Source organism: Orbicella franksi, chromosome 11 (assembly GCF_964199315.1).
Source record: "Orbicella franksi chromosome 11, jaOrbFran1.1, whole genome shotgun sequence".
In the NCBI taxonomy this organism is placed as follows: domain Eukaryota; kingdom Metazoa; phylum Cnidaria; class Anthozoa; order Scleractinia; family Merulinidae; genus Orbicella; species Orbicella franksi.
In genome coordinates this window covers 15,538,967-15,565,103 of record NC_138155.1, presented here as the reverse complement: position 1 = coordinate 15,565,103, position 26,137 = coordinate 15,538,967, and the positions used below count along the sequence as shown (strand labels likewise).

General features: G+C 44.6%; 52 non-coding genes across 52 annotated transcripts; all 52 read right to left on the bottom strand.

Moving 5' to 3' along the window:
* Positions 1 to 296: 296 nt before the first annotated feature.
* Positions 297 to 415, bottom strand: LOC145461666 (5S ribosomal RNA). Its single transcript, XR_014040769.1, has one exon. It is a non-coding gene; the product is annotated as a 5S ribosomal RNA (ribosomal RNA).
* A 384-nt stretch (positions 416 to 799) lies between these two features.
* On the bottom strand, positions 800 to 918 carry LOC145461665 (5S ribosomal RNA). Its single transcript, XR_014040768.1, has one exon. It is a non-coding gene; the product is annotated as a 5S ribosomal RNA (ribosomal RNA).
* Positions 919 to 1,303: 385 nt separating this feature from the next.
* LOC145461664 (5S ribosomal RNA) lies at positions 1,304 to 1,422 on the bottom strand. Its single transcript, XR_014040767.1, has one exon. It is a non-coding gene; the product is annotated as a 5S ribosomal RNA (ribosomal RNA).
* A 384-nt stretch (positions 1,423 to 1,806) lies between these two features.
* On the bottom strand, positions 1,807 to 1,925 carry LOC145461590 (5S ribosomal RNA). The gene has a single exon (XR_014040719.1). It is a non-coding gene; the product is annotated as a 5S ribosomal RNA (ribosomal RNA).
* A 385-nt stretch (positions 1,926 to 2,310) lies between these two features.
* LOC145461663 (5S ribosomal RNA) lies at positions 2,311 to 2,429 on the bottom strand. Its single transcript, XR_014040766.1, has one exon. It is a non-coding gene; the product is annotated as a 5S ribosomal RNA (ribosomal RNA).
* Positions 2,430 to 2,813: 384 nt separating this feature from the next.
* Positions 2,814 to 2,932, bottom strand: LOC145461589 (5S ribosomal RNA). Its single transcript, XR_014040718.1, has one exon. It is a non-coding gene; the product is annotated as a 5S ribosomal RNA (ribosomal RNA).
* Positions 2,933 to 3,317: 385 nt separating this feature from the next.
* On the bottom strand, positions 3,318 to 3,436 carry LOC145461662 (5S ribosomal RNA). Its single transcript, XR_014040765.1, has one exon. It is a non-coding gene; the product is annotated as a 5S ribosomal RNA (ribosomal RNA).
* Positions 3,437 to 3,820: 384 nt separating this feature from the next.
* On the bottom strand, positions 3,821 to 3,939 carry LOC145461661 (5S ribosomal RNA). The gene has a single exon (XR_014040764.1). It is a non-coding gene; the product is annotated as a 5S ribosomal RNA (ribosomal RNA).
* Positions 3,940 to 4,324: 385 nt separating this feature from the next.
* LOC145461660 (5S ribosomal RNA) lies at positions 4,325 to 4,443 on the bottom strand. The gene has a single exon (XR_014040763.1). It is a non-coding gene; the product is annotated as a 5S ribosomal RNA (ribosomal RNA).
* A 381-nt stretch (positions 4,444 to 4,824) lies between these two features.
* On the bottom strand, positions 4,825 to 4,943 carry LOC145461525 (5S ribosomal RNA). Its single transcript, XR_014040656.1, has one exon. It is a non-coding gene; the product is annotated as a 5S ribosomal RNA (ribosomal RNA).
* A 385-nt stretch (positions 4,944 to 5,328) lies between these two features.
* Positions 5,329 to 5,447, bottom strand: LOC145461657 (5S ribosomal RNA). The gene has a single exon (XR_014040761.1). It is a non-coding gene; the product is annotated as a 5S ribosomal RNA (ribosomal RNA).
* Positions 5,448 to 5,832: 385 nt separating this feature from the next.
* Positions 5,833 to 5,951, bottom strand: LOC145461656 (5S ribosomal RNA). Its single transcript, XR_014040760.1, has one exon. It is a non-coding gene; the product is annotated as a 5S ribosomal RNA (ribosomal RNA).
* Positions 5,952 to 6,336: 385 nt separating this feature from the next.
* LOC145461655 (5S ribosomal RNA) lies at positions 6,337 to 6,455 on the bottom strand. The gene has a single exon (XR_014040759.1). It is a non-coding gene; the product is annotated as a 5S ribosomal RNA (ribosomal RNA).
* A 385-nt stretch (positions 6,456 to 6,840) lies between these two features.
* LOC145461649 (5S ribosomal RNA) lies at positions 6,841 to 6,959 on the bottom strand. The gene has a single exon (XR_014040754.1). It is a non-coding gene; the product is annotated as a 5S ribosomal RNA (ribosomal RNA).
* Positions 6,960 to 7,344: 385 nt separating this feature from the next.
* LOC145461646 (5S ribosomal RNA) lies at positions 7,345 to 7,463 on the bottom strand. Its single transcript, XR_014040752.1, has one exon. It is a non-coding gene; the product is annotated as a 5S ribosomal RNA (ribosomal RNA).
* A 385-nt stretch (positions 7,464 to 7,848) lies between these two features.
* LOC145461645 (5S ribosomal RNA) lies at positions 7,849 to 7,967 on the bottom strand. The gene has a single exon (XR_014040751.1). It is a non-coding gene; the product is annotated as a 5S ribosomal RNA (ribosomal RNA).
* A 385-nt stretch (positions 7,968 to 8,352) lies between these two features.
* LOC145461634 (5S ribosomal RNA) lies at positions 8,353 to 8,471 on the bottom strand. Its single transcript, XR_014040750.1, has one exon. It is a non-coding gene; the product is annotated as a 5S ribosomal RNA (ribosomal RNA).
* Positions 8,472 to 8,856: 385 nt separating this feature from the next.
* Positions 8,857 to 8,975, bottom strand: LOC145461622 (5S ribosomal RNA). Its single transcript, XR_014040749.1, has one exon. It is a non-coding gene; the product is annotated as a 5S ribosomal RNA (ribosomal RNA).
* A 385-nt stretch (positions 8,976 to 9,360) lies between these two features.
* On the bottom strand, positions 9,361 to 9,479 carry LOC145461611 (5S ribosomal RNA). Its single transcript, XR_014040738.1, has one exon. It is a non-coding gene; the product is annotated as a 5S ribosomal RNA (ribosomal RNA).
* A 385-nt stretch (positions 9,480 to 9,864) lies between these two features.
* On the bottom strand, positions 9,865 to 9,983 carry LOC145461599 (5S ribosomal RNA). The gene has a single exon (XR_014040727.1). It is a non-coding gene; the product is annotated as a 5S ribosomal RNA (ribosomal RNA).
* Positions 9,984 to 10,368: 385 nt separating this feature from the next.
* On the bottom strand, positions 10,369 to 10,487 carry LOC145461586 (5S ribosomal RNA). Its single transcript, XR_014040715.1, has one exon. It is a non-coding gene; the product is annotated as a 5S ribosomal RNA (ribosomal RNA).
* Positions 10,488 to 10,872: 385 nt separating this feature from the next.
* On the bottom strand, positions 10,873 to 10,991 carry LOC145461574 (5S ribosomal RNA). The gene has a single exon (XR_014040704.1). It is a non-coding gene; the product is annotated as a 5S ribosomal RNA (ribosomal RNA).
* A 385-nt stretch (positions 10,992 to 11,376) lies between these two features.
* LOC145461563 (5S ribosomal RNA) lies at positions 11,377 to 11,495 on the bottom strand. Its single transcript, XR_014040693.1, has one exon. It is a non-coding gene; the product is annotated as a 5S ribosomal RNA (ribosomal RNA).
* A 385-nt stretch (positions 11,496 to 11,880) lies between these two features.
* On the bottom strand, positions 11,881 to 11,999 carry LOC145461552 (5S ribosomal RNA). Its single transcript, XR_014040682.1, has one exon. It is a non-coding gene; the product is annotated as a 5S ribosomal RNA (ribosomal RNA).
* A 385-nt stretch (positions 12,000 to 12,384) lies between these two features.
* On the bottom strand, positions 12,385 to 12,503 carry LOC145461540 (5S ribosomal RNA). Its single transcript, XR_014040671.1, has one exon. It is a non-coding gene; the product is annotated as a 5S ribosomal RNA (ribosomal RNA).
* Positions 12,504 to 12,888: 385 nt separating this feature from the next.
* LOC145461529 (5S ribosomal RNA) lies at positions 12,889 to 13,007 on the bottom strand. The gene has a single exon (XR_014040660.1). It is a non-coding gene; the product is annotated as a 5S ribosomal RNA (ribosomal RNA).
* Positions 13,008 to 13,392: 385 nt separating this feature from the next.
* On the bottom strand, positions 13,393 to 13,511 carry LOC145461518 (5S ribosomal RNA). The gene has a single exon (XR_014040649.1). It is a non-coding gene; the product is annotated as a 5S ribosomal RNA (ribosomal RNA).
* Positions 13,512 to 13,896: 385 nt separating this feature from the next.
* LOC145461506 (5S ribosomal RNA) lies at positions 13,897 to 14,015 on the bottom strand. Its single transcript, XR_014040638.1, has one exon. It is a non-coding gene; the product is annotated as a 5S ribosomal RNA (ribosomal RNA).
* Positions 14,016 to 14,400: 385 nt separating this feature from the next.
* Positions 14,401 to 14,519, bottom strand: LOC145461494 (5S ribosomal RNA). The gene has a single exon (XR_014040627.1). It is a non-coding gene; the product is annotated as a 5S ribosomal RNA (ribosomal RNA).
* A 385-nt stretch (positions 14,520 to 14,904) lies between these two features.
* LOC145461596 (5S ribosomal RNA) lies at positions 14,905 to 15,023 on the bottom strand. The gene has a single exon (XR_014040724.1). It is a non-coding gene; the product is annotated as a 5S ribosomal RNA (ribosomal RNA).
* Positions 15,024 to 15,408: 385 nt separating this feature from the next.
* LOC145461483 (5S ribosomal RNA) lies at positions 15,409 to 15,527 on the bottom strand. The gene has a single exon (XR_014040616.1). It is a non-coding gene; the product is annotated as a 5S ribosomal RNA (ribosomal RNA).
* A 385-nt stretch (positions 15,528 to 15,912) lies between these two features.
* Positions 15,913 to 16,031, bottom strand: LOC145461470 (5S ribosomal RNA). The gene has a single exon (XR_014040604.1). It is a non-coding gene; the product is annotated as a 5S ribosomal RNA (ribosomal RNA).
* Positions 16,032 to 16,416: 385 nt separating this feature from the next.
* LOC145461458 (5S ribosomal RNA) lies at positions 16,417 to 16,535 on the bottom strand. Its single transcript, XR_014040593.1, has one exon. It is a non-coding gene; the product is annotated as a 5S ribosomal RNA (ribosomal RNA).
* A 385-nt stretch (positions 16,536 to 16,920) lies between these two features.
* LOC145461446 (5S ribosomal RNA) lies at positions 16,921 to 17,039 on the bottom strand. Its single transcript, XR_014040582.1, has one exon. It is a non-coding gene; the product is annotated as a 5S ribosomal RNA (ribosomal RNA).
* Positions 17,040 to 17,424: 385 nt separating this feature from the next.
* LOC145461435 (5S ribosomal RNA) lies at positions 17,425 to 17,543 on the bottom strand. The gene has a single exon (XR_014040571.1). It is a non-coding gene; the product is annotated as a 5S ribosomal RNA (ribosomal RNA).
* Positions 17,544 to 17,927: 384 nt separating this feature from the next.
* LOC145461423 (5S ribosomal RNA) lies at positions 17,928 to 18,046 on the bottom strand. The gene has a single exon (XR_014040560.1). It is a non-coding gene; the product is annotated as a 5S ribosomal RNA (ribosomal RNA).
* A 385-nt stretch (positions 18,047 to 18,431) lies between these two features.
* Positions 18,432 to 18,550, bottom strand: LOC145461411 (5S ribosomal RNA). The gene has a single exon (XR_014040549.1). It is a non-coding gene; the product is annotated as a 5S ribosomal RNA (ribosomal RNA).
* A 385-nt stretch (positions 18,551 to 18,935) lies between these two features.
* On the bottom strand, positions 18,936 to 19,054 carry LOC145461399 (5S ribosomal RNA). The gene has a single exon (XR_014040537.1). It is a non-coding gene; the product is annotated as a 5S ribosomal RNA (ribosomal RNA).
* A 385-nt stretch (positions 19,055 to 19,439) lies between these two features.
* Positions 19,440 to 19,558, bottom strand: LOC145461387 (5S ribosomal RNA). Its single transcript, XR_014040526.1, has one exon. It is a non-coding gene; the product is annotated as a 5S ribosomal RNA (ribosomal RNA).
* Positions 19,559 to 19,943: 385 nt separating this feature from the next.
* LOC145461376 (5S ribosomal RNA) lies at positions 19,944 to 20,062 on the bottom strand. The gene has a single exon (XR_014040515.1). It is a non-coding gene; the product is annotated as a 5S ribosomal RNA (ribosomal RNA).
* Positions 20,063 to 20,447: 385 nt separating this feature from the next.
* Positions 20,448 to 20,566, bottom strand: LOC145461364 (5S ribosomal RNA). Its single transcript, XR_014040504.1, has one exon. It is a non-coding gene; the product is annotated as a 5S ribosomal RNA (ribosomal RNA).
* A 384-nt stretch (positions 20,567 to 20,950) lies between these two features.
* On the bottom strand, positions 20,951 to 21,069 carry LOC145461351 (5S ribosomal RNA). Its single transcript, XR_014040491.1, has one exon. It is a non-coding gene; the product is annotated as a 5S ribosomal RNA (ribosomal RNA).
* Positions 21,070 to 21,454: 385 nt separating this feature from the next.
* Positions 21,455 to 21,573, bottom strand: LOC145461339 (5S ribosomal RNA). Its single transcript, XR_014040480.1, has one exon. It is a non-coding gene; the product is annotated as a 5S ribosomal RNA (ribosomal RNA).
* A 385-nt stretch (positions 21,574 to 21,958) lies between these two features.
* LOC145461328 (5S ribosomal RNA) lies at positions 21,959 to 22,077 on the bottom strand. Its single transcript, XR_014040469.1, has one exon. It is a non-coding gene; the product is annotated as a 5S ribosomal RNA (ribosomal RNA).
* A 385-nt stretch (positions 22,078 to 22,462) lies between these two features.
* On the bottom strand, positions 22,463 to 22,581 carry LOC145461316 (5S ribosomal RNA). Its single transcript, XR_014040458.1, has one exon. It is a non-coding gene; the product is annotated as a 5S ribosomal RNA (ribosomal RNA).
* A 385-nt stretch (positions 22,582 to 22,966) lies between these two features.
* LOC145461305 (5S ribosomal RNA) lies at positions 22,967 to 23,085 on the bottom strand. The gene has a single exon (XR_014040447.1). It is a non-coding gene; the product is annotated as a 5S ribosomal RNA (ribosomal RNA).
* Positions 23,086 to 23,470: 385 nt separating this feature from the next.
* LOC145461293 (5S ribosomal RNA) lies at positions 23,471 to 23,589 on the bottom strand. The gene has a single exon (XR_014040436.1). It is a non-coding gene; the product is annotated as a 5S ribosomal RNA (ribosomal RNA).
* A 385-nt stretch (positions 23,590 to 23,974) lies between these two features.
* On the bottom strand, positions 23,975 to 24,093 carry LOC145461282 (5S ribosomal RNA). The gene has a single exon (XR_014040424.1). It is a non-coding gene; the product is annotated as a 5S ribosomal RNA (ribosomal RNA).
* A 385-nt stretch (positions 24,094 to 24,478) lies between these two features.
* LOC145461270 (5S ribosomal RNA) lies at positions 24,479 to 24,597 on the bottom strand. Its single transcript, XR_014040413.1, has one exon. It is a non-coding gene; the product is annotated as a 5S ribosomal RNA (ribosomal RNA).
* A 385-nt stretch (positions 24,598 to 24,982) lies between these two features.
* LOC145461258 (5S ribosomal RNA) lies at positions 24,983 to 25,101 on the bottom strand. The gene has a single exon (XR_014040402.1). It is a non-coding gene; the product is annotated as a 5S ribosomal RNA (ribosomal RNA).
* A 385-nt stretch (positions 25,102 to 25,486) lies between these two features.
* Positions 25,487 to 25,605, bottom strand: LOC145461246 (5S ribosomal RNA). Its single transcript, XR_014040391.1, has one exon. It is a non-coding gene; the product is annotated as a 5S ribosomal RNA (ribosomal RNA).
* A 385-nt stretch (positions 25,606 to 25,990) lies between these two features.
* On the bottom strand, positions 25,991 to 26,109 carry LOC145461234 (5S ribosomal RNA). The gene has a single exon (XR_014040379.1). It is a non-coding gene; the product is annotated as a 5S ribosomal RNA (ribosomal RNA).
* Between the last annotated feature and the right edge of the window lie 28 nt (positions 26,110 to 26,137).

Sequence of the window (26,137 nt, the reverse complement as noted above, 5' to 3'; positions counted from 1 at the left end):
CCAATTACGTCTCGGCTACTTAACCCAGAGATTCCAAAGCCAGCTAAGACTTCAAATCACAAAAGGGCGATTCTCCAATGGTAATTCATCAAAGCCACATTCAAGAGATTGCCTCCAGTGTGCTGCTCAGTGTTGCAGTGCTGTAATCAAACAAGAAAATCTTCTAATATGCTGTCAACTTGCTGGAAAAATAATTCCAAAAAAAAAAAAGACAACATTTTGAAAACAGAGGGATCAATGATGTGGAGGCGTATGGAAATCTTCTCTGAAGAGTCCAGTCCCAAAATGGCTCCAAAAGTCTACAACACGGCGTATTCCCAGGTGGTCACCCAGCCAGGTACTGACGCCGCCCAACAGGACTTGACTTCGGTGATCGGACGAGAACCGGTACGTTCCCTGTGGTGTGGTCGTAGACGAAAGAAACAACTCAAACCTTGCCCAATTGCTTGGACTCTCTTTTAAGTCTCTTAGAAGGAAGGCCTTTAATTGCTGTTGTGATGAATTTCCAATTACGTCTCGGCTACTTAACCCAGAGATTCCAAAGCCAGCTAAGACTTCAAATCACAAAAGGGCGATTCTCCAATGGTCAGTCATCAAAGCCACATTCAAGAGATTGCCTCCAGTGTGCTGCTCAGTGTTGCAGTGCTGTAATCAAACAAGAAAATCTTCTAATATGCTGTCAACTTGCTGGAAAAATAATTCCAAAAAAAAAAGACAACATTTTGAAAACAGAGGGATCAATGATGTGGAGGCGTATGGAAATCTTCTCTGAAGAGTCCAGTCCCAAAATGGCTCCAAAAGTCTACAACACGGCGTATTCCCAGGTGGTCACCCAGCCAGGTACTGACGCCGCCCAACAGGACTTGACTTCGGTGATCGGACGAGAACCGGTACGTTCCCTGTGGTGTGGTCGTAGACGAAAGAAACAACTCAAACCTTGCCCAATTGCTTGGACTCTCTTTTAAGTCTCTTAGAAGGAAGGCCTTTAATTGCTGTTGTGATGAATTTCCAATTACGTCTCGGCTACTTAACCCAGAGATTCCAAAGCCAGCTAAGACTTCAAATCACAAAAGGGCGATTCTCCAATGGTCAGTCATCAAAGCCACATTCAAGAGATTGCCTCCAGTGTGCTGCTCAGTGTTGCAGTGCTGTAATCAAACAAGAAAATCTTCTAATATGCTGTCAACTTGCTGGAAAAATAATTCCAAAAAAAAAAAGACAACATTTTGAAAACAGAGGGATCAATGATGTGGAGGCGTATGGAAATCTTCTCTGAAGAGTCCAGTCCCAAAATGGCTCCAAAAGTCTACAACACGGCGTATTCCCAGGTGGTCACCCAGCCAGGTACTGACGCCGCCCAACAGGACTTGACTTCGGTGATCGGACGAGAACCGGTACGTTCCCTGTGGTGTGGTCGTAGACGAAAGAAACAACTCAAACCTTGCCCAATTGCTTGGACTCTCTTTTAAGTCTCTTAGAAGGAAGGCCTTTAATTGCTGTTGTGATGAATTTCCAATTACGTCTCGGCTACTTAACCCAGAGATTCCAAAGCCAGCTAAGACTTCAAATCACAAAAGGGCGATTCTCCAATGGTCAGTCATCAAAGCCACATTCAAGAGATTGCCTCCAGTGTGCTGCTCAGTGTTGCAGTGCTGTAATCAAACAAGAAAATCTTCTAATATGCTGTCAACTTGCTGGAAAAATAATTCCAAAAAAAAAAGACAACATTTTGAAAACAGAGGGATCAATGATGTGGAGGCGTATGGAAATCTTCTCTGAAGAGTCCAGTCCCAAAATGGCTCCAAAAGTCTACAACACGGCGTATTCCCAGGTGGTCACCCAGCCAGGTACTGACGCCGCCCAACAGGACTTGACTTCAGTGATCGGACGAGAACCGGTACGTTCCCTGTGGTGTGGTCGTAGACGAAAGAAACAACTCAAACCTTGCCCAATTGCTTGGACTCTCTTTTAAGTCTCTTAGAAGGAAGGCCTTTAATTGCTGTTGTGATGAATTTCCAATTACGTCTCGGCTACTTAACCCAGAGATTCCAAAGCCAGCTAAGACTTCAAATCACAAAAGGGCGATTCTCCAATGGTCAGTCATCAAAGCCACATTCAAGAGATTGCCTCCAGTGTGCTGCTCAGTGTTGCAGTGCTGTAATCAAACAAGAAAATCTTCTAATATGCTGTCAACTTGCTGGAAAAATAATTCCAAAAAAAAAAAGACAACATTTTGAAAACAGAGGGATCAATGATGTGGAGGCGTATGGAAATCTTCTCTGAAGAGTCCAGTCCCAAAATGGCTCCAAAAGTCTACAACACGGCGTATTCCCAGGTGGTCACCCAGCCAGGTACTGACGCCGCCCAACAGGACTTGACTTCGGTGATCGGACGAGAACCGGTACGTTCCCTGTGGTGTGGTCGTAGACGAAAGAAACAACTCAAACCTTGCCCAATTGCTTGGACTCTCTTTTAAGTCTCTTAGAAGGAAGGCCTTTAATTGCTGTTGTGATGAATTTCCAATTACGTCTCGGCTACTTAACCCAGAGATTCCAAAGCCAGCTAAGACTTCAAATCACAAAAGGGCGATTCTCCAATGGTCAGTCATCAAAGCCACATTCAAGAGATTGCCTCCAGTGTGCTGCTCAGTGTTGCAGTGCTGTAATCAAACAAGAAAATCTTCTAATATGCTGTCAACTTGCTGGAAAAATAATTCCAAAAAAAAAAGACAACATTTTGAAAACAGAGGGATCAATGATGTGGAGGCGTATGGAAATCTTCTCTGAAGAGTCCAGTCCCAAAATGGCTCCAAAAGTCTACAACACGGCGTATTCCCAGGTGGTCACCCAGCCAGGTACTGACGCCGCCCAACAGGACTTGACTTCAGTGATCGGACGAGAACCGGTACGTTCCCTGTGGTGTGGTCGTAGACGAAAGAAACAACTCAAACCTTGCCCAATTGCTTGGACTCTCTTTTAAGTCTCTTAGAAGGAAGGCCTTTAATTGCTGTTGTGATGAATTTCCAATTACGTCTCGGCTACTTAACCCAGAGATTCCAAAGCCAGCTAAGACTTCAAATCACAAAAGGGCGATTCTCCAATGGTCAGTCATCAAAGCCACATTCAAGAGATTGCCTCCAGTGTGCTGCTCAGTGTTGCAGTGCTGTAATCAAACAAGAAAATCTTCTAATATGCTGTCAACTTGCTGGAAAAATAATTCCAAAAAAAAAAAGACAACATTTTGAAAACAGAGGGATCAATGATGTGGAGGCGTATGGAAATCTTCTCTGAAGAGTCCAGTCCCAAAATGGCTCCAAAAGTCTACAACACGGCGTATTCCCAGGTGGTCACCCAGCCAGGTACTGACGCCGCCCAACAGGACTTGACTTCGGTGATCGGACGAGAACCGGTACGTTCCCTGTGGTGTGGTCGTAGACGAAAGAAACAACTCAAACCTTGCCCAATTGCTTGGACTCTCTTTTAAGTCTCTTAGAAGGAAGGCCTTTAATTGCTGTTGTGATGAATTTCCAATTACGTCTCGGCTACTTAACCCAGAGATTCCAAAGCCAGCTAAGACTTCAAATCACAAAAGGGCGATTCTCCAATGGTCAGTCATCAAAGCCACATTCAAGAGATTGCCTCCAGTGTGCTGCTCAGTGTTGCAGTGCTGTAATCAAACAAGAAAATCTTCTAATATGCTGTCAACTTGCTGGAAAAATAATTCCAAAAAAAAAAGACAACATTTTGAAAACAGAGGGATCAATGATGTGGAGGCGTATGGAAATCTTCTCTGAAGAGTCCAGTCCCAAAATGGCTCCAAAAGTCTACAACACGGCGTATTCCCAGGTGGTCACCCAGCCAGGTACTGACGCCGCCCAACAGGACTTGACTTCGGTGATCGGACGAGAACCGGTACGTTCCCTGTGGTGTGGTCGTAGACGAAAGAAACAACTCAAACCTTGCCCAATTGCTTGGACTCTCTTTTAAGTCTCTTAGAAGGAAGGCCTTTAATTGCTGTTGTGATGAATTTCCAATTACGTCTCGGCTACTTAACCCAGAGATTCCAAAGCCAGCTAAGACTTCAAATCACAAAAGGGCGATTCTCCAATGGTCAGTCATCAAAGCCACATTCAAGAGATTGCCTCCAGTGTGCTGCTCAGTGTTGCAGTGCTGTAATCAAACAAGAAAATCTTCTAATATGCTGTCAACTTGCTGGAAAAATAATTCCAAAAAAAAAAAGACAACATTTTGAAAACAGAGGGATCAATGATGTGGAGGCGTATGGAAATCTTCTCTGAAGAGTCCAGTCCCAAAATGGCTCCAAAAGTCTACAACACGGCGTATTCCCAGGTGGTCACCCAGCCAGGTACTGACGCCGCCCAACAGGACTTGACTTCGGTGATCGGACGAGAACCGGTACGTTCCCTGTGGTGTGGTCGTAGACGAAAGAAACAACTCAAACCTTGCCCAATTGCTTGGACTCTCTTTTAAGTCTCTTAGAAGGAAGGCCTTTAATTGCTGTTGTGATGAATTTCCAATTACGTCTCGGCTACTTAACCCAGAGATTCCAAAGCCAGCTAAGACTTCAAATCACAAAAGGGCGATTCTCCAATGGTCAGTCATCAAACATTCAAGAGATTGCCTCCAGTGTGCTGCTCAGTGTTGCAGTGCTGTAATCAAACAAGAAAATCTTCTAATATGCTGTCAACTTGCTGGAAAAATAATTCCAAAAAAAAAAAGACAACATTTTGAAAACAGAGGGATCAATGATGTGGAGGCGTATGGAAATCTTCTCTGAAGAGTCCAGTCCCAAAATGGGTCCAAAAGTCTACAACACGGCGTTTTCCCAGGTGGTCACCCAGCCAGGTACTGACGCCGCCCAACAGGACTTGACTTCGGTGATCGGACGAGAACCGGTACGTTCCCTGTGGTGTGGTCGTAGACGAAAGAAACAACTCAAACCTTGCCCAATTGCTTGGACTCTCTTTTAAGTCTCTTAGAAGGAAGGCCTTTAATTGCTGTTGTGATGAATTTCCAATTACGTCTCGGCTACTTAACCCAGAGATTCCAAAGCCAGCTAAGACTTCAAATCACAAAAGGGCGATTCTCCAATGGTCAGTCATCAAAGCCACATTCAAGAGATTGCCTCCAGTGTGCTGCTCAGTGTTGCAGTGCTGTAATCAAACAAGAAAATCTTCTAATATGCTGTCAACTTGCTGGAAAAATAATTCCAAAAAAAAAAAGACAACATTTTGAAAACAGAGGGATCAATGATGTGGAGGCGTATGGAAATCTTCTCTGAAGAGTCCAGTCCCAAAATGGGTCCAAAAGTCTACAACACGGCGTATTCCCAGGTGGTCACCCAGCCAGGTACTGACGCCGCCCAACAGGACTTGACTTCGGTGATCGGACGAGAACCGGTACGTTCCCTGTGGTGTGGTCGTAGACGAAAGAAACAACTCAAACCTTGCCCAATTGCTTGGACTCTCTTTTAAGTCTCTTAGAAGGAAGGCCTTTAATTGCTGTTGTGATGAATTTCCAATTACGTCTCGGCTACTTAACCCAGAGATTCCAAAGCCAGCTAAGACTTCAAATCACAAAAGGGCGATTCTCCAATGGTCAGTCATCAAAGCCACATTCAAGAGATTGCCTCCAGTGTGCTGCTCAGTGTTGCAGTGCTGTAATCAAACAAGAAAATCTTCTAATATGCTGTCAACTTGCTGGAAAAATAATTCCAAAAAAAAAAAGACAACATTTTGAAAACAGAGGGATCAATGATGTGGAGGCGTATGGAAATCTTCTCTGAAGAGTCCAGTCCCAAAATGGGTCCAAAAGTCTACAACACGGCGTATTCCCAGGTGGTCACCCAGCCAGGTACTGACGCCGCCCAACAGGACTTGACTTCGGTGATCGGACGAGAACCGGTACGTTCCCTGTGGTGTGGTCGTAGACGAAAGAAACAACTCAAACCTTGCCCAATTGCTTGGACTCTCTTTTAAGTCTCTTAGAAGGAAGGCCTTTAATTGCTGTTGTGATGAATTTCCAATTACGTCTCGGCTACTTAACCCAGAGATTCCAAAGCCAGCTAAGACTTCAAATCACAAAAGGGCGATTCTCCAATGGTCAGTCATCAAAGCCACATTCAAGAGATTGCCTCCAGTGTGCTGCTCAGTGTTGCAGTGCTGTAATCAAACAAGAAAATCTTCTAATATGCTGTCAACTTGCTGGAAAAATAATTCCAAAAAAAAAAAGACAACATTTTGAAAACAGAGGGATCAATGATGTGGAGGCGTATGGAAATCTTCTCTGAAGAGTCCAGTCCCAAAATGGGTCCAAAAGTCTACAACACGGCGTATTCCCAGGTGGTCACCCAGCCAGGTACTGACGCCGCCCAACAGGACTTGACTTCGGTGATCGGACGAGAACCGGTACGTTCCCTGTGGTGTGGTCGTAGACGAAAGAAACAACTCAAACCTTGCCCAATTGCTTGGACTCTCTTTTAAGTCTCTTAGAAGGAAGGCCTTTAATTGCTGTTGTGATGAATTTCCAATTACGTCTCGGCTACTTAACCCAGAGATTCCAAAGCCAGCTAAGACTTCAAATCACAAAAGGGCGATTCTCCAATGGTCAGTCATCAAAGCCACATTCAAGAGATTGCCTCCAGTGTGCTGCTCAGTGTTGCAGTGCTGTAATCAAACAAGAAAATCTTCTAATATGCTGTCAACTTGCTGGAAAAATAATTCCAAAAAAAAAAAGACAACATTTTGAAAACAGAGGGATCAATGATGTGGAGGCGTATGGAAATCTTCTCTGAAGAGTCCAGTCCCAAAATGGGTCCAAAAGTCTACAACACGGCGTATTCCCAGGTGGTCACCCAGCCAGGTACTGACGCCGCCCAACAGGACTTGACTTCGGTGATCGGACGAGAACCGGTACGTTCCCTGTGGTGTGGTCGTAGACGAAAGAAACAACTCAAACCTTGCCCAATTGCTTGGACTCTCTTTTAAGTCTCTTAGAAGGAAGGCCTTTAATTGCTGTTGTGATGAATTTCCAATTACGTCTCGGCTACTTAACCCAGAGATTCCAAAGCCAGCTAAGACTTCAAATCACAAAAGGGCGATTCTCCAATGGTCAGTCATCAAAGCCACATTCAAGAGATTGCCTCCAGTGTGCTGCTCAGTGTTGCAGTGCTGTAATCAAACAAGAAAATCTTCTAATATGCTGTCAACTTGCTGGAAAAATAATTCCAAAAAAAAAAAGACAACATTTTGAAAACAGAGGGATCAATGATGTGGAGGCGTATGGAAATCTTCTCTGAAGAGTCCAGTCCCAAAATGGGTCCAAAAGTCTACAACACGGCGTATTCCCAGGTGGTCACCCAGCCAGGTACTGACGCCGCCCAACAGGACTTGACTTCGGTGATCGGACGAGAACCGGTACGTTCCCTGTGGTGTGGTCGTAGACGAAAGAAACAACTCAAACCTTGCCCAATTGCTTGGACTCTCTTTTAAGTCTCTTAGAAGGAAGGCCTTTAATTGCTGTTGTGATGAATTTCCAATTACGTCTCGGCTACTTAACCCAGAGATTCCAAAGCCAGCTAAGACTTCAAATCACAAAAGGGCGATTCTCCAATGGTCAGTCATCAAAGCCACATTCAAGAGATTGCCTCCAGTGTGCTGCTCAGTGTTGCAGTGCTGTAATCAAACAAGAAAATCTTCTAATATGCTGTCAACTTGCTGGAAAAATAATTCCAAAAAAAAAAAGACAACATTTTGAAAACAGAGGGATCAATGATGTGGAGGCGTATGGAAATCTTCTCTGAAGAGTCCAGTCCCAAAATGGGTCCAAAAGTCTACAACACGGCGTATTCCCAGGTGGTCACCCAGCCAGGTACTGACGCCGCCCAACAGGACTTGACTTCGGTGATCGGACGAGAACCGGTACGTTCCCTGTGGTGTGGTCGTAGACGAAAGAAACAACTCAAACCTTGCCCAATTGCTTGGACTCTCTTTTAAGTCTCTTAGAAGGAAGGCCTTTAATTGCTGTTGTGATGAATTTCCAATTACGTCTCGGCTACTTAACCCAGAGATTCCAAAGCCAGCTAAGACTTCAAATCACAAAAGGGCGATTCTCCAATGGTCAGTCATCAAAGCCACATTCAAGAGATTGCCTCCAGTGTGCTGCTCAGTGTTGCAGTGCTGTAATCAAACAAGAAAATCTTCTAATATGCTGTCAACTTGCTGGAAAAATAATTCCAAAAAAAAAAAGACAACATTTTGAAAACAGAGGGATCAATGATGTGGAGGCGTATGGAAATCTTCTCTGAAGAGTCCAGTCCCAAAATGGGTCCAAAAGTCTACAACACGGCGTATTCCCAGGTGGTCACCCAGCCAGGTACTGACGCCGCCCAACAGGACTTGACTTCGGTGATCGGACGAGAACCGGTACGTTCCCTGTGGTGTGGTCGTAGACGAAAGAAACAACTCAAACCTTGCCCAATTGCTTGGACTCTCTTTTAAGTCTCTTAGAAGGAAGGCCTTTAATTGCTGTTGTGATGAATTTCCAATTACGTCTCGGCTACTTAACCCAGAGATTCCAAAGCCAGCTAAGACTTCAAATCACAAAAGGGCGATTCTCCAATGGTCAGTCATCAAAGCCACATTCAAGAGATTGCCTCCAGTGTGCTGCTCAGTGTTGCAGTGCTGTAATCAAACAAGAAAATCTTCTAATATGCTGTCAACTTGCTGGAAAAATAATTCCAAAAAAAAAAAGACAACATTTTGAAAACAGAGGGATCAATGATGTGGAGGCGTATGGAAATCTTCTCTGAAGAGTCCAGTCCCAAAATGGGTCCAAAAGTCTACAACACGGCGTATTCCCAGGTGGTCACCCAGCCAGGTACTGACGCCGCCCAACAGGACTTGACTTCGGTGATCGGACGAGAACCGGTACGTTCCCTGTGGTGTGGTCGTAGACGAAAGAAACAACTCAAACCTTGCCCAATTGCTTGGACTCTCTTTTAAGTCTCTTAGAAGGAAGGCCTTTAATTGCTGTTGTGATGAATTTCCAATTACGTCTCGGCTACTTAACCCAGAGATTCCAAAGCCAGCTAAGACTTCAAATCACAAAAGGGCGATTCTCCAATGGTCAGTCATCAAAGCCACATTCAAGAGATTGCCTCCAGTGTGCTGCTCAGTGTTGCAGTGCTGTAATCAAACAAGAAAATCTTCTAATATGCTGTCAACTTGCTGGAAAAATAATTCCAAAAAAAAAAAGACAACATTTTGAAAACAGAGGGATCAATGATGTGGAGGCGTATGGAAATCTTCTCTGAAGAGTCCAGTCCCAAAATGGGTCCAAAAGTCTACAACACGGCGTATTCCCAGGTGGTCACCCAGCCAGGTACTGACGCCGCCCAACAGGACTTGACTTCGGTGATCGGACGAGAACCGGTACGTTCCCTGTGGTGTGGTCGTAGACGAAAGAAACAACTCAAACCTTGCCCAATTGCTTGGACTCTCTTTTAAGTCTCTTAGAAGGAAGGCCTTTAATTGCTGTTGTGATGAATTTCCAATTACGTCTCGGCTACTTAACCCAGAGATTCCAAAGCCAGCTAAGACTTCAAATCACAAAAGGGCGATTCTCCAATGGTCAGTCATCAAAGCCACATTCAAGAGATTGCCTCCAGTGTGCTGCTCAGTGTTGCAGTGCTGTAATCAAACAAGAAAATCTTCTAATATGCTGTCAACTTGCTGGAAAAATAATTCCAAAAAAAAAAAGACAACATTTTGAAAACAGAGGGATCAATGATGTGGAGGCGTATGGAAATCTTCTCTGAAGAGTCCAGTCCCAAAATGGGTCCAAAAGTCTACAACACGGCGTATTCCCAGGTGGTCACCCAGCCAGGTACTGACGCCGCCCAACAGGACTTGACTTCGGTGATCGGACGAGAACCGGTACGTTCCCTGTGGTGTGGTCGTAGACGAAAGAAACAACTCAAACCTTGCCCAATTGCTTGGACTCTCTTTTAAGTCTCTTAGAAGGAAGGCCTTTAATTGCTGTTGTGATGAATTTCCAATTACGTCTCGGCTACTTAACCCAGAGATTCCAAAGCCAGCTAAGACTTCAAATCACAAAAGGGCGATTCTCCAATGGTCAGTCATCAAAGCCACATTCAAGAGATTGCCTCCAGTGTGCTGCTCAGTGTTGCAGTGCTGTAATCAAACAAGAAAATCTTCTAATATGCTGTCAACTTGCTGGAAAAATAATTCCAAAAAAAAAAAGACAACATTTTGAAAACAGAGGGATCAATGATGTGGAGGCGTATGGAAATCTTCTCTGAAGAGTCCAGTCCCAAAATGGGTCCAAAAGTCTACAACACGGCGTATTCCCAGGTGGTCACCCAGCCAGGTACTGACGCCGCCCAACAGGACTTGACTTCGGTGATCGGACGAGAACCGGTACGTTCCCTGTGGTGTGGTCGTAGACGAAAGAAACAACTCAAACCTTGCCCAATTGCTTGGACTCTCTTTTAAGTCTCTTAGAAGGAAGGCCTTTAATTGCTGTTGTGATGAATTTCCAATTACGTCTCGGCTACTTAACCCAGAGATTCCAAAGCCAGCTAAGACTTCAAATCACAAAAGGGCGATTCTCCAATGGTCAGTCATCAAAGCCACATTCAAGAGATTGCCTCCAGTGTGCTGCTCAGTGTTGCAGTGCTGTAATCAAACAAGAAAATCTTCTAATATGCTGTCAACTTGCTGGAAAAATAATTCCAAAAAAAAAAAGACAACATTTTGAAAACAGAGGGATCAATGATGTGGAGGCGTATGGAAATCTTCTCTGAAGAGTCCAGTCCCAAAATGGGTCCAAAAGTCTACAACACGGCGTATTCCCAGGTGGTCACCCAGCCAGGTACTGACGCCGCCCAACAGGACTTGACTTCGGTGATCGGACGAGAACCGGTACGTTCCCTGTGGTGTGGTCGTAGACGAAAGAAACAACTCAAACCTTGCCCAATTGCTTGGACTCTCTTTTAAGTCTCTTAGAAGGAAGGCCTTTAATTGCTGTTGTGATGAATTTCCAATTACGTCTCGGCTACTTAACCCAGAGATTCCAAAGCCAGCTAAGACTTCAAATCACAAAAGGGCGATTCTCCAATGGTCAGTCATCAAAGCCACATTCAAGAGATTGCCTCCAGTGTGCTGCTCAGTGTTGCAGTGCTGTAATCAAACAAGAAAATCTTCTAATATGCTGTCAACTTGCTGGAAAAATAATTCCAAAAAAAAAAAGACAACATTTTGAAAACAGAGGGATCAATGATGTGGAGGCGTATGGAAATCTTCTCTGAAGAGTCCAGTCCCAAAATGGGTCCAAAAGTCTACAACACGGCGTATTCCCAGGTGGTCACCCAGCCAGGTACTGACGCCGCCCAACAGGACTTGACTTCGGTGATCGGACGAGAACCGGTACGTTCCCTGTGGTGTGGTCGTAGACGAAAGAAACAACTCAAACCTTGCCCAATTGCTTGGACTCTCTTTTAAGTCTCTTAGAAGGAAGGCCTTTAATTGCTGTTGTGATGAATTTCCAATTACGTCTCGGCTACTTAACCCAGAGATTCCAAAGCCAGCTAAGACTTCAAATCACAAAAGGGCGATTCTCCAATGGTCAGTCATCAAAGCCACATTCAAGAGATTGCCTCCAGTGTGCTGCTCAGTGTTGCAGTGCTGTAATCAAACAAGAAAATCTTCTAATATGCTGTCAACTTGCTGGAAAAATAATTCCAAAAAAAAAAAGACAACATTTTGAAAACAGAGGGATCAATGATGTGGAGGCGTATGGAAATCTTCTCTGAAGAGTCCAGTCCCAAAATGGGTCCAAAAGTCTACAACACGGCGTATTCCCAGGTGGTCACCCAGCCAGGTACTGACGCCGCCCAACAGGACTTGACTTCGGTGATCGGACGAGAACCGGTACGTTCCCTGTGGTGTGGTCGTAGACGAAAGAAACAACTCAAACCTTGCCCAATTGCTTGGACTCTCTTTTAAGTCTCTTAGAAGGAAGGCCTTTAATTGCTGTTGTGATGAATTTCCAATTACGTCTCGGCTACTTAACCCAGAGATTCCAAAGCCAGCTAAGACTTCAAATCACAAAAGGGCGATTCTCCAATGGTCAGTCATCAAAGCCACATTCAAGAGATTGCCTCCAGTGTGCTGCTCAGTGTTGCAGTGCTGTAATCAAACAAGAAAATCTTCTAATATGCTGTCAACTTGCTGGAAAAATAATTCCAAAAAAAAAAAGACAACATTTTGAAAACAGAGGGATCAATGATGTGGAGGCGTATGGAAATCTTCTCTGAAGAGTCCAGTCCCAAAATGGGTCCAAAAGTCTACAACACGGCGTATTCCCAGGTGGTCACCCAGCCAGGTACTGACGCCGCCCAACAGGACTTGACTTCGGTGATCGGACGAGAACCGGTACGTTCCCTGTGGTGTGGTCGTAGACGAAAGAAACAACTCAAACCTTGCCCAATTGCTTGGACTCTCTTTTAAGTCTCTTAGAAGGAAGGCCTTTAATTGCTGTTGTGATGAATTTCCAATTACGTCTCGGCTACTTAACCCAGAGATTCCAAAGCCAGCTAAGACTTCAAATCACAAAAGGGCGATTCTCCAATGGTCAGTCATCAAAGCCACATTCAAGAGATTGCCTCCAGTGTGCTGCTCAGTGTTGCAGTGCTGTAATCAAACAAGAAAATCTTCTAATATGCTGTCAACTTGCTGGAAAAATAATTCCAAAAAAAAAAAGACAACATTTTGAAAACAGAGGGATCAATGATGTGGAGGCGTATGGAAATCTTCTCTGAAGAGTCCAGTCCCAAAATGGGTCCAAAAGTCTACAACACGGCGTATTCCCAGGTGGTCACCCAGCCAGGTACTGACGCCGCCCAACAGGACTTGACTTCGGTGATCGGACGAGAACCGGTACGTTCCCTGTGGTGTGGTCGTAGACGAAAGAAACAACTCAAACCTTGCCCAATTGCTTGGACTCTCTTTTAAGTCTCTTAGAAGGAAGGCCTTTAATTGCTGTTGTGATGAATTTCCAATTACGTCTCGGCTACTTAACCCAGAGATTCCAAAGCCAGCTAAGACTTCAAATCACAAAAGGGCGATTCTCCAATGGTCAGTCATCAAAGCCACATTCAAGAGATTGCCTCCAGTGTGCTGCTCAGTGTTGCAGTGCTGTAATCAAACAAGAAAATCTTCTAATATGCTGTCAACTTGCTGGAAAAATAATTCCAAAAAAAAAAAGACAACATTTTGAAAACAGAGGGATCAATGATGTGGAGGCGTATGGAAATCTTCTCTGAAGAGTCCAGTCCCAAAATGGGTCCAAAAGTCTACAACACGGCGTATTCCCAGGTGGTCACCCAGCCAGGTACTGACGCCGCCCAACAGGACTTGACTTCGGTGATCGGACGAGAACCGGTACGTTCCCTGTGGTGTGGTCGTAGACGAAAGAAACAACTCAAACCTTGCCCAATTGCTTGGACTCTCTTTTAAGTCTCTTAGAAGGAAGGCCTTTAATTGCTGTTGTGATGAATTTCCAATTACGTCTCGGCTACTTAACCCAGAGATTCCAAAGCCAGCTAAGACTTCAAATCACAAAAGGGCGATTCTCCAATGGTCAGTCATCAAAGCCACATTCAAGAGATTGCCTCCAGTGTGCTGCTCAGTGTTGCAGTGCTGTAATCAAACAAGAAAATCTTCTAATATGCTGTCAACTTGCTGGAAAAATAATTCCAAAAAAAAAAAGACAACATTTTGAAAACAGAGGGATCAATGATGTGGAGGCGTATGGAAATCTTCTCTGAAGAGTCCAGTCCCAAAATGGGTCCAAAAGTCTACAACACGGCGTATTCCCAGGTGGTCACCCAGCCAGGTACTGACGCCGCCCAACAGGACTTGACTTCGGTGATCGGACGAGAACCGGTACGTTCCCTGTGGTGTGGTCGTAGACGAAAGAAACAACTCAAACCTTGCCCAATTGCTTGGACTCTCTTTTAAGTCTCTTAGAAGGAAGGCCTTTAATTGCTGTTGTGATGAATTTCCAATTACGTCTCGGCTACTTAACCCAGAGATTCCAAAGCCAGCTAAGACTTCAAATCACAAAAGGGCGATTCTCCAATGGTCAGTCATCAAAGCCACATTCAAGAGATTGCCTCCAGTGTGCTGCTCAGTGTTGCAGTGCTGTAATCAAACAAGAAAATCTTCTAATATGCTGTCAACTTGCTGGAAAAATAATTCCAAAAAAAAAAAGACAACATTTTGAAAACAGAGGGATCAATGATGTGGAGGCGTATGGAAATCTTCTCTGAAGAGTCCAGTCCCAAAATGGGTCCAAAAGTCTACAACACGGCGTATTCCCAGGTGGTCACCCAGCCAGGTACTGACGCCGCCCAACAGGACTTGACTTCGGTGATCGGACGAGAACCGGTACGTTCCCTGTGGTGTGGTCGTAGACGAAAGAAACAACTCAAACCTTGCCCAATTGCTTGGACTCTCTTTTAAGTCTCTTAGAAGGAAGGCCTTTAATTGCTGTTGTGATGAATTTCCAATTACGTCTCGGCTACTTAACCCAGAGATTCCAAAGCCAGCTAAGACTTCAAATCACAAAAGGGCGATTCTCCAATGGTCAGTCATCAAAGCCACATTCAAGAGATTGCCTCCAGTGTGCTGCTCAGTGTTGCAGTGCTGTAATCAAACAAGAAAATCTTCTAATATGCTGTCAACTTGCTGGAAAAATAATTCCAAAAAAAAAAAGACAACATTTTGAAAACAGAGGGATCAATGATGTGGAGGCGTATGGAAATCTTCTCTGAAGAGTCCAGTCCCAAAATGGGTCCAAAAGTCTACAACACGGCGTATTCCCAGGTGGTCACCCAGCCAGGTACTGACGCCGCCCAACAGGACTTGACTTCGGTGATCGGACGAGAACTGGTACGTTCCCTGTGGTGTGGTCGTAGACGAAAGAAACAACTCAAACCTTGCCCAATTGCTTGGACTCTCTTTTAAGTCTCTTAGAAGGAAGGCCTTTAATTGCTGTTGTGATGAATTTCCAATTACGTCTCGGCTACTTAACCCAGAGATTCCAAAGCCAGCTAAGACTTCAAATCACAAAAGGGCGATTCTCCAATGGTCAGTCATCAAAGCCACATTCAAGAGATTGCCTCCAGTGTGCTGCTCAGTGTTGCAGTGCTGTAATCAAACAAGAAAATCTTCTAATATGCTGTCAACTTGCTGGAAAAATAATTCCAAAAAAAAAAAGACAACATTTTGAAAACAGAGGGATCAATGATGTGGAGGCGTATGGAAATCTTCTCTGAAGAGTCCAGTCCCAAAATGGGTCCAAAAGTCTACAACACGGCGTATTCCCAGGTGGTCACCCAGCCAGGTACTGACGCCGCCCAACAGGACTTGACTTCGGTGATCGGACGAGAACCGGTACGTTCCCTGTGGTGTGGTCGTAGACGAAAGAAACAACTCAAACCTTGCCCAATTGCTTGGACTCTCTTTTAAGTCTCTTAGAAGGAAGGCCTTTAATTGCTGTTGTGATGAATTTCCAATTACGTCTCGGCTACTTAACCCAGAGATTCCAAAGCCAGCTAAGACTTCAAATCACAAAAGGGCGATTCTCCAATGGTCAGTCATCAAAGCCACATTCAAGAGATTGCCTCCAGTGTGCTGCTCAGTGTTGCAGTGCTGTAATCAAACAAGAAAATCTTCTAATATGCTGTCAACTTGCTGGAAAAATAATTCCAAAAAAAAAAAGACAACATTTTGAAAACAGAGGGATCAATGATGTGGAGGCGTATGGAAATCTTCTCTGAAGAGTCCAGTCCCAAAATGGGTCCAAAAGTCTACAACACGGCGTATTCCCAGGTGGTCACCCAGCCAGGTACTGACGCCGCCCAACAGGACTTGACTTCGGTGATCGGACGAGAACCGGTACGTTCCCTGTGGTGTGGTCGTAGACGAAAGAAACAACTCAAACCTTGCCCAATTGCTTGGACTCTCTTTTAAGTCTCTTAGAAGGAAGGCCTTTAATTGCTGTTGTGATGAATTTCCAATTACGTCTCGGCTACTTAACCCAGAGATTCCAAAGCCAGCTAAGACTTCAAATCACAAAAGGGCGATTCTCCAATGGTCAGTCATCAAAGCCACATTCAAGAGATTGCCTCCAGTGTGCTGCTCAGTGTTGCAGTGCTGTAATCAAACAAGAAAATCTTCTAATATGCTGTCAACTTGCTGGAAAAATAATTCCAAAAAAAAAAAGACAACATTTTGAAAACAGAGGGATCAATGATGTGGAGGCGTATGGAAATCTTCTCTGAAGAGTCCAGTCCCAAAATGGGTCCAAAAGTCTACAACACGGCGTATTCCCAGGTGGTCACCCAGCCAGGTACTGACGCCGCCCAACAGGACTTGACTTCGGTGATCGGACGAGAACCGGTACGTTCCCTGTGGTGTGGTCGTAGACGAAAGAAACAACTCAAACCTTGCCCAATTGCTTGGACTCTCTTTTAAGTCTCTTAGAAGGAAGGCCTTTAATTGCTGTTGTGATGAATTTCCAATTACGTCTCGGCTACTTAACCCAGAGATTCCAAAGCCAGCTAAGACTTCAAATCACAAAAGGGCGATTCTCCAATGGTCAGTCATCAAAGCCACATTCAAGAGATTGCCTCCAGTGTGCTGCTCAGTGTTGCAGTGCTGTAATCAAACAAGAAAATCTTCTAATATGCTGTCAACTTGCTGGAAAAATAATTCCAAAAAAAAAAAGACAACATTTTGAAAACAGAGGGATCAATGATGTGGAGGCGTATGGAAATCTTCTCTGAAGAGTCCAGTCCCAAAATGGGTCCAAAAGTCTACAACACGGCGTATTCCCAGGTGGTCACCCAGCCAGGTACTGACGCCGCCCAACAGGACTTGACTTCGGTGATCGGACGAGAACCGGTACGTTCCCTGTGGTGTGGTCGTAGACGAAAGAAACAACTCAAACCTTGCCCAATTGCTTGGACTCTCTTTTAAGTCTCTTAGAAGGAAGGCCTTTAATTGCTGTTGTGATGAATTTCCAATTACGTCTCGGCTACTTAACCCAGAGATTCCAAAGCCAGCTAAGACTTCAAATCACAAAAGGGCGATTCTCCAATGGTCAGTCATCAAAGCCACATTCAAGAGATTGCCTCCAGTGTGCTGCTCAGTGTTGCAGTGCTGTAATCAAACAAGAAAATCTTCTAATATGCTGTCAACTTGCTGGAAAAATAATTCCAAAAAAAAAAAGACAACATTTTGAAAACAGAGGGATCAATGATGTGGAGGCGTATGGAAATCTTCTCTGAAGAGTCCAGTCCCAAAATGGGTCCAAAAGTCTACAACACGGCGTATTCCCAGGTGGTCACCCAGCCAGGTACTGACGCCGCCCAACAGGACTTGACTTCGGTGATCGGACGAGAACCGGTACGTTCCCTGTGGTGTGGTCGTAGACGAAAGAAACAACTCAAACCTTGCCCAATTGCTTGGACTCTCTTTTAAGTCTCTTAGAAGGAAGGCCTTTAATTGCTGTTGTGATGAATTTCCAATTACGTCTCGGCTACTTAACCCAGAGATTCCAAAGCCAGCTAAGACTTCAAATCACAAAAGGGCGATTCTCCAATGGTCAGTCATCAAAGCCACATTCAAGAGATTGCCTCCAGTGTGCTGCTCAGTGTTGCAGTGCTGTAATCAAACAAGAAAATCTTCTAATATGCTGTCAACTTGCTGGAAAAATAATTCCAAAAAAAAAAGACAACATTTTGAAAACAGAGGGATCAATGATGTGGAGGCGTATGGAAATCTTCTCTGAAGAGTCCAGTCCCAAAATGGGTCCAAAAGTCTACAACACGGCGTATTCCCAGGTGGTCACCCAGCCAGGTACTGACGCCGCCCAACAGGACTTGACTTCGGTGATCGGACGAGAACCGGTACGTTCCCTGTGGTGTGGTCGTAGACGAAAGAAACAACTCAAACCTTGCCCAATTGCTTGGACTCTCTTTTAAGTCTCTTAGAAGGAAGGCCTTTAATTGCTGTTGTGATGAATTTCCAATTACGTCTCGGCTACTTAACCCAGAGATTCCAAAGCCAGCTAAGACTTCAAATCACAAAAGGGCGATTCTCCAATGGTCAGTCATCAAAGCCACATTCAAGAGATTGCCTCCAGTGTGCTGCTCAGTGTTGCAGTGCTGTAATCAAACAAGAAAATCTTCTAATATGCTGTCAACTTGCTGGAAAAATAATTCCAAAAAAAAAAAGACAACATTTTGAAAACAGAGGGATCAATGATGTGGAGGCGTATGGAAATCTTCTCTGAAGAGTCCAGTCCCAAAATGGGTCCAAAAGTCTACAACACGGCGTATTCCCAGGTGGTCACCCAGCCAGGTACTGACGCCGCCCAACAGGACTTGACTTCGGTGATCGGACGAGAACCGGTACGTTCCCTGTGGTGTGGTCGTAGACGAAAGAAACAACTCAAACCTTGCCCAATTGCTTGGACTCTCTTTTAAGTCTCTTAGAAGGAAGGCCTTTAATTGCTGTTGTGATGAATTTCCAATTACGTTTCGGCTACTTAACCCAGAGATTCCAAAGCCAGCTAAGACTTCAAATCACAAAAGGGCGATTCTCCAATGGTCAGTCATCAAAGCCACATTCAAGAGATTGCCTCCAGTGTGCTGCTCAGTGTTGCAGTGCTGTAATCAAACAAGAAAATCTTCTAATATGCTGTCAACTTGCTGGAAAAATAATTCCAAAAAAAAAAAGACAACATTTTGAAAACAGAGGGATCAATGATGTGGAGGCGTATGGAAATCTTCTCTGAAGAGTCCAGTCCCAAAATGGGTCCAAAAGTCTACAACACGGCGTATTCCCAGGTGGTCACCCAGCCAGGTACTGACGCCGCCCAACAGGACTTGACTTCGGTGATCGGACGAGAACCGGTACGTTCCCTGTGGTGTGGTCGTAGACGAAAGAAACAACTCAAACCTTGCCCAATTGCTTGGACTCTCTTTTAAGTCTCTTAGAAGGAAGGCCTTTAATTGCTGTTGTGATGAATTTCCAATTACGTCTCGGCTACTTAACCCAGAGATTCCAAAGCCAGCTAAGACTTCAAATCACAAAAGGGCGATTCTCCAATGGTCAGTCATCAAAGCCACATTCAAGAGATTGCCTCCAGTGTGCTGCTCAGTGTTGCAGTGCTGTAATCAAACAAGAAAATCTTCTAATATGCTGTCAACTTGCTGGAAAAATAATTCCAAAAAAAAAAAGACAACATTTTGAAAACAGAGGGATCAATGATGTGGAGGCGTATGGAAATCTTCTCTGAAGAGTCCAGTCCCAAAATGGGTCCAAAAGTCTACAACACGGCGTATTCCCAGGTGGTCACCCAGCCAGGTACTGACGCCGCCCAACAGGACTTGACTTCGGTGATCGGACGAGAACCGGTACGTTCCCTGTGGTGTGGTCGTAGACGAAAGAAACAACTCAAACCTTGCCCAATTGCTTGGACTCTCTTTTAAGTCTCTTAGAAGGAAGGCCTTTAATTGCTGTTGTGATGAATTTCCAATTACGTCTCGGCTACTTAACCCAGAGATTCCAAAGCCAGCTAAGACTTCAAATCACAAAAGGGCGATTCTCCAATGGTCAGTCATCAAAGCCACATTCAAGAGATTGCCTCCAGTGTGCTGCTCAGTGTTGCAGTGCTGTAATCAAACAAGAAAATCTTCTAATATGCTGTCAACTTGCTGGAAAAATAATTCCAAAAAAAAAAAGACAACATTTTGAAAACAGAGGGATCAATGATGTGGAGGCGTATGGAAATCTTCTCTGAAGAGTCCAGTCCCAAAATGGGTCCAAAAGTCTACAACACGGCGTATTCCCAGGTGGTCACCCAGCCAGGTACTGACGCCGCCCAACAGGACTTGACTTCGGTGATCGGACGAGAACCGGTACGTTCCCTGTGGTGTGGTCGTAGACGAAAGAAACAACTCAAACCTTGCCCAATTGCTTGGACTCTCTTTTAAGTCTCTTAGAAGGAAGGCCTTTAATTGCTGTTGTGATGAATTTCCAATTACGTCTCGGCTACTTAACCCAGAGATTCCAAAGCCAGCTAAGACTTCAAATCACAAAAGGGCGATTCTCCAATGGTCAGTCATCAAAGCCACATTCAAGAGATTGCCTCCAGTGTGCTGCTCAGTGTTGCAGTGCTGTAATCAAACAAGAAAATCTTCTAATATGCTGTCAACTTGCTGGAAAAATAATTCCAAAAAAAAAAAGACAACATTTTGAAAACAGAGGGATCAATGATGTGGAGGCGTATGGAAATCTTCTCTGAAGAGTCCAGTCCCAAAATGGGTCCAAAAGTCTACAACACGGCGTATTCCCAGGTGGTCACCCAGCCAGGTACTGACGCCGCCCAACAGGACTTGACTTCGGTGATCGGACGAGAACCGGTACGTTCCCTGTGGTGTGGTCGTAGACGAAAGAAACAACTCAAACCTTGCCCAATTGCTTGGACTCTCTTTTAAGTCTCTTAGAAGGAAGGCCTTTAATTGCTGTTGTGATGAATTTCCAATTACGTCTCGGCTACTTAACCCAGAGATTCCAAAGCCAGCTAAGACTTCAAATCACAAAAGGGCGATTCTCCAATGGTCAGTCATCAAAGCCACATTCAAGAGATTGCCTCCAGTGTGCTGCTCAGTGTTGCAGTGCTGTAATCAAACAAGAAAATCTTCTAATATGCTGTCAACTTGCTGGAAAAATAATTCCAAAAAAAAAAGACAACATTTTGAAAACAGAGGGATCAATGATGTGGAGGCGTATGGAAATCTTCTCTGAAGAGTCCAGTCCCAAAATGGGTCCAAAAGTCTACAACACGGCGTATTCCCAGGTGGTCACCCAGCCAGGTACTGACGCCGCCCAACAGGACTTGACTTCGGTGATCGGACGAGAACCGGTACGTTCCCTGTGGTGTGGTCGTAGACGAAAGAAACAACTCAAACCTTGCCCAATTGCTTGGACTCTCTTTTAAGTCTCTTAGAAGGAAGGCCTTTAATTGCTGTTGTGATGAATTTCCAATTACGTCTCGGCTACTTAACCCAGAGATTCCAAAGCCAGCTAAGACTTCAAATCACAAAAGGGCGATTCTCCAATGGTCAGTCATCAAAGCCACATTCAAGAGATTGCCTCCAGTGTGCTGCTCAGTGTTGCAGTGCTGTAATCAAACAAGAAAATCTTCTAATATGCTGTCAACTTGCTGGAAAAATAATTCCAAAAAAAAAAAGACAACATTTTGAAAACAGAGGGATCAATGATGTGGAGGCGTATGGAAATCTTCTCTGAAGAGTCCAGTCCCAAAATGGGTCCAAAAGTCTACAACACGGCGTATTCCCAGGTGGTCACCCAGCCAGGTACTGACGCCGCCCAACAGGACTTGACTTCGGTGATCGGACGAGAACCGGTACGTTCCCTGTGGTGTGGTCGTAGACGAAAGAAACAACTCAAACCTTGCCCAATTGCTTGGACTCTCTTTTAAGTCTCTTAGAAGGAAGGCCTTTAATTGCTGTTGTGATGAATTTCCAATTACGTCTCGGCTACTTAACCCAGAGATTCCAAAGCCAGCTAAGACTTCAAATCACAAAAGGGCGATTCTCCAATGGTCAGTCATCAAAGCCACATTCAAGAGATTGCCTCCAGTGTGCTGCTCAGTGTTGCAGTGCTGTAATCAAACAAGAAAATCTTCTAATATGCTGTCAACTTGCTGGAAAAATAATTCCAAAAAAAAAAAGACAACATTTTGAAAACAGAGGGATCAATGATGTGGAGGCGTATGGAAATCTTCTCTGAAGAGTCCAGTCCCAAAATGGGTCCAAAAGTCTACAACACGGCGTATTCCCAGGTGGTCACCCAGCCAGGTACTGACGCCGCCCAACAGGACTTGACTTCGGTGATCGGACGAGAACCGGTACGTTCCCTGTGGTGTGGTCGTAGACGAAAGAAACAACTCAAACCTTGCCCAATTGCTTGGACTCTCTTTTAAGTCTCTTAGAAGGAAGGCCTTTAATTGCTGTTGTGATGAATTTCCAATTACGTCTCGGCTACTTAACCCAGAGATTCCAAAGCCAGCTAAGACTTCAAATCACAAAAGGGCGATTCTCCAATGGTCAGTCATCAAAGCCACATTCAAGAGATTGCCTCCAGTGTGCTGCTCAGTGTTGCAGTGCTGTAATCAAACAAGAAAATCTTCTAATATGCTGTCAACTTGCTGGAAAAATAATTCCAAAAAAAAAAAGACAACATTTTGAAAACAGAGGGATCAATGATGTGGAGGCGTATGGAAATCTTCTCTGAAGAGTCCAGTCCCAAAATGGGTCCAAAAGTCTACAACACGGCGTATTCCCAGGTGGTCACCCAGCCAGGTACTGACGCCGCCCAACAGGACTTGACTTCGGTGATCGGACGAGAACCGGTACGTTCCCTGTGGTGTGGTCGTAGACGAAAGAAACAACTCAAACCTTGCCCAATTGCTTGGACTCTCTTTTAAGTCTCTTAGAAGGAAGGCCTTTAATTGCTGTTGTGATGAATTTCCAATTACGTCTCGGCTACTTAACCCAGAGATTCCAAAGCCAGCTAAGACTTCAAATCACAAAAGGGCGATTCTCCAATGGTCAGTCATCAAAGCCACATTCAAGAGATTGCCTCCAGTGTGCTGCTCAGTGTTGCAGTGCTGTAATCAAACAAGAAAATCTTCTAATATGCTGTCAACTTGCTGGAAAAATAATTCCAAAAAAAAAAAGACAACATTTTGAAAACAGAGGGATCAATGATGTGGAGGCGTATGGAAATCTTCTCTGAAGAGTCCAGTCCCAAAATGGGTCCAAAAGTCTACAACACGGCGTATTCCCAGGTGGTCACCCAGCCAGGTACTGACGCCGCCCAACAGGACTTGACTTCGGTGATCGGACGAGAACCGGTACGTTCCCTGTGGTGTGGTCGTAGACGAAAGAAACAACTCAAACCTTGCCCAATTGCTTGGACTCTCTTTTAAGTCTCTTAGAAGGAAGGCCTTTAATTGCTGTTGTGATGAATTTCCAATTACGTCTCGGCTACTTAACCCAGAGATTCCAAAGCCAGCTAAGACTTCAAATCACAAAAGGGCGATTCTCCAATGGTCAGTCATCAAAGCCACATTCAAGAGATTGCCTCCAGTGTGCTGCTCAGTGTTGCAGTGCTGTAATCAAACAAGAAAATCTTCTAATATGCTGTCAACTTGCTGGAAAAATAATTCCAAAAAAAAAAAGACAACATTTTGAAAACAGAGGGATCAATGATGTGGAGGCGTATGGAAATCTTCTCTGAAGAGTCCAGTCCCAAAATGGGTCCAAAAGTCTACAACACGGCGTATTCCCAGGTGGTCACCCAGCCAGGTACTGACGCCGCCCAACAGGACTTGACTTCGGTGATCGGACGAGAACCGGTACGTTCCCTGTGGTGTGGTCGTAGACGAAAGAAACAACTCAAACCTTGCCCAATTGCTTGGACTCTCTTTTAAGTCTCTTAGAAGGAAGGCCTTTAATTGCTGTTGTGATGAATTTCCAATTACGTCTCGGCTACTTAACCCAGAGATTCCAAAGCCAGCTAAGACTTCAAATCACAAAAGGGCGATTCTCCAATGGTCAGTCATCAAAGCCACATTCAAGAGATTGCCTCCAGTGTGCTGCTCAGTGTTGCAGTGCTGTAATCAAACAAGAAAATCTTCTAATATGCTGTCAACTTGCTGGAAAAATAATTCCAAAAAAAAAAAGACAACATTTTGAAAACAGAGGGATCAATGATGTGGAGGCGTATGGAAATCTTCTCTGAAGAGTCCAGTCCCAAAATGGGTCCAAAAGTCTACAACACGGCGTATTCCCAGGTGGTCACCCAGCCAGGTACTGACGCCGCCCAACAGGACTTGACTTCGGTGATCGGACGAGAACCGGTACGTTCCCTGTGGTGTGGTCGTAGACGAAAGAAACAACTCAAACCTTGCCCAATTGCTTGGACTCTCTTTTAAGTCTCTTAGAAGGAAGGCCTTTAATTGCTGTTGTGATGAATTTCCAATTACGTCTCGGCTACTTAACCCAGAGATTCCAAAGCCAGCTAAGACTTCAAATCACAAAAGGGCGATTCTCCAATGGTCAGTCATCAAAGCCACATTCAAGAGATTGCCTCCAGTGTGCTGCTCAGTGTTGCAGTGCTGTAATCAAACAAGAAAATCTTCTAATATGCTGTCAACTTGCTGGAAAAATAATTCCAAAAAAAAAAAGACAACATTTTGAAAACAGAGGGATCAATGATGTGGAGGCGTATGGAAATCTTCTCTGAAGAGTCCAGTCCCAAAATGGGTCCAAAAGTCTACAACACGGCGTATTCCCAGGTGGTCACCCAGCCAGGTACTGACGCCGCCCAACAGGACTTGACTTCGGTGATCGGACGAGAACCGGTACGTTCCCTGTGGTGTGGTCGTAGACGAAAGAAACAACTCAAACCTTGCCCAATTGCTTGGACTCTCTTTTAAGTCTCTTAGAAGGAAGGCCTTTAATTGCTGTTGTGATGAATTTCCAATTACGTCTCGGCTACTTAACCCAGAGATTCCAAAGCCAGCTAAGACTTCAAATCACAAAAGGGCGATTCTCCAATGGTCAGTCATCAAAGCCACATTCAAGAGATTGCCTCCAGTGTGCTGCTCAGTGTTGCAGTGCTGTAATCAAACAAGAAAATCTTCTAATATGCTGTCAACTTGCTGGAAAAATAATTCCAAAAAAAAAAAGACAACATTTTGAAAACAGAGGGATCAATGATGTGGAGGCGTATGGAAATCTTCTCTGAAGAGTCCAGTCCCAAAATGGGTCCAAAAGTCTACAACACGGCGTATTCCCAGGTGGTCACCCAGCCAGGTACTGACGCCGCCCAACAGGACTTGACTTCGGTGATCGGACGAGAACCGGTACGTTCCCTGTGGTGTGGTCGTAGACGAAAGAAACAACTCAAACCTTGCCCAATTGCTTGGACTCTCTTTTAAGTCTCTTAGAAGGAAGGCCTTTAATTGCTGTTGTGATGAATTTCCAATTACGTCTCGGCTACTTAACCCAGAGATTCCAAAGCCAGCTAAGACTTCAAATCACAAAAGGGCGATTCTCCAATGGTCAGTCATCAAAGCCACATTCAAGAGATTGCCTCCAGTGTGCTGCTCAGTGTTGCAGTGCTGTAATCAAACAAGAAAATCTTCTAATATGCTGTCAACTTGCTGGAAAAATAATTCCAAAAAAAAAAAGACAACATTTTGAAAACAGAGGGATCAATGATGTGGAGGCGTATGGAAATCTTCTCTGAAGAGTCCAGTCCCAAAATGGGTCCAAAAGTCTACAACACGGCGTATTCCCAGGTGGTCACCCAGCCAGGTACTGACGCCGCCCAACAGGACTTGACTTCGGTGATCGGACGAGAACCGGTACGTTCCCTGTGGTGTGGTCGTAGACGAAAGAAACAACTCAAACCTTGCCCAATTGCTTGGACTCTCTTTTAAGTCTCTTAGAAGGAAGGCCTTTAATTGCTGTTGTGATGAATTTCCAATTACGTCTCGGCTACTTAACCCAGAGATTCCAAAGCCAGCTAAGACTTCAAATCACAAAAGGGCGATTCTCCAATGGTCAGTCATCAAAGCCACATTCAAGAGATTGCCTCCAGTGTGCTGCTCAGTGTTGCAGTGCTGTAATCAAACAAGAAAATCTTCTAATATGCTGTCAACTTGCTGGAAAAATAATTCCAAAAAAAAAAAGACAACATTTTGAAAACAGAGGGATCAATGATGTGGAGGCGTATGGAAATCTTCTCTGAAGAGTCCAGTCCCAAAATGGGTCCAAAAGTCTACAACACGGCGTATTCCCAGGTGGTCACCCAGCCAGGTACTGACGCCGCCCAACAGGACTTGACTTCGGTGATCGGACGAGAACCGGTACGTTCCCTGTGGTGTGGTCGTAGACGAAAGAAACAACTCAAACCTTGCCCAAT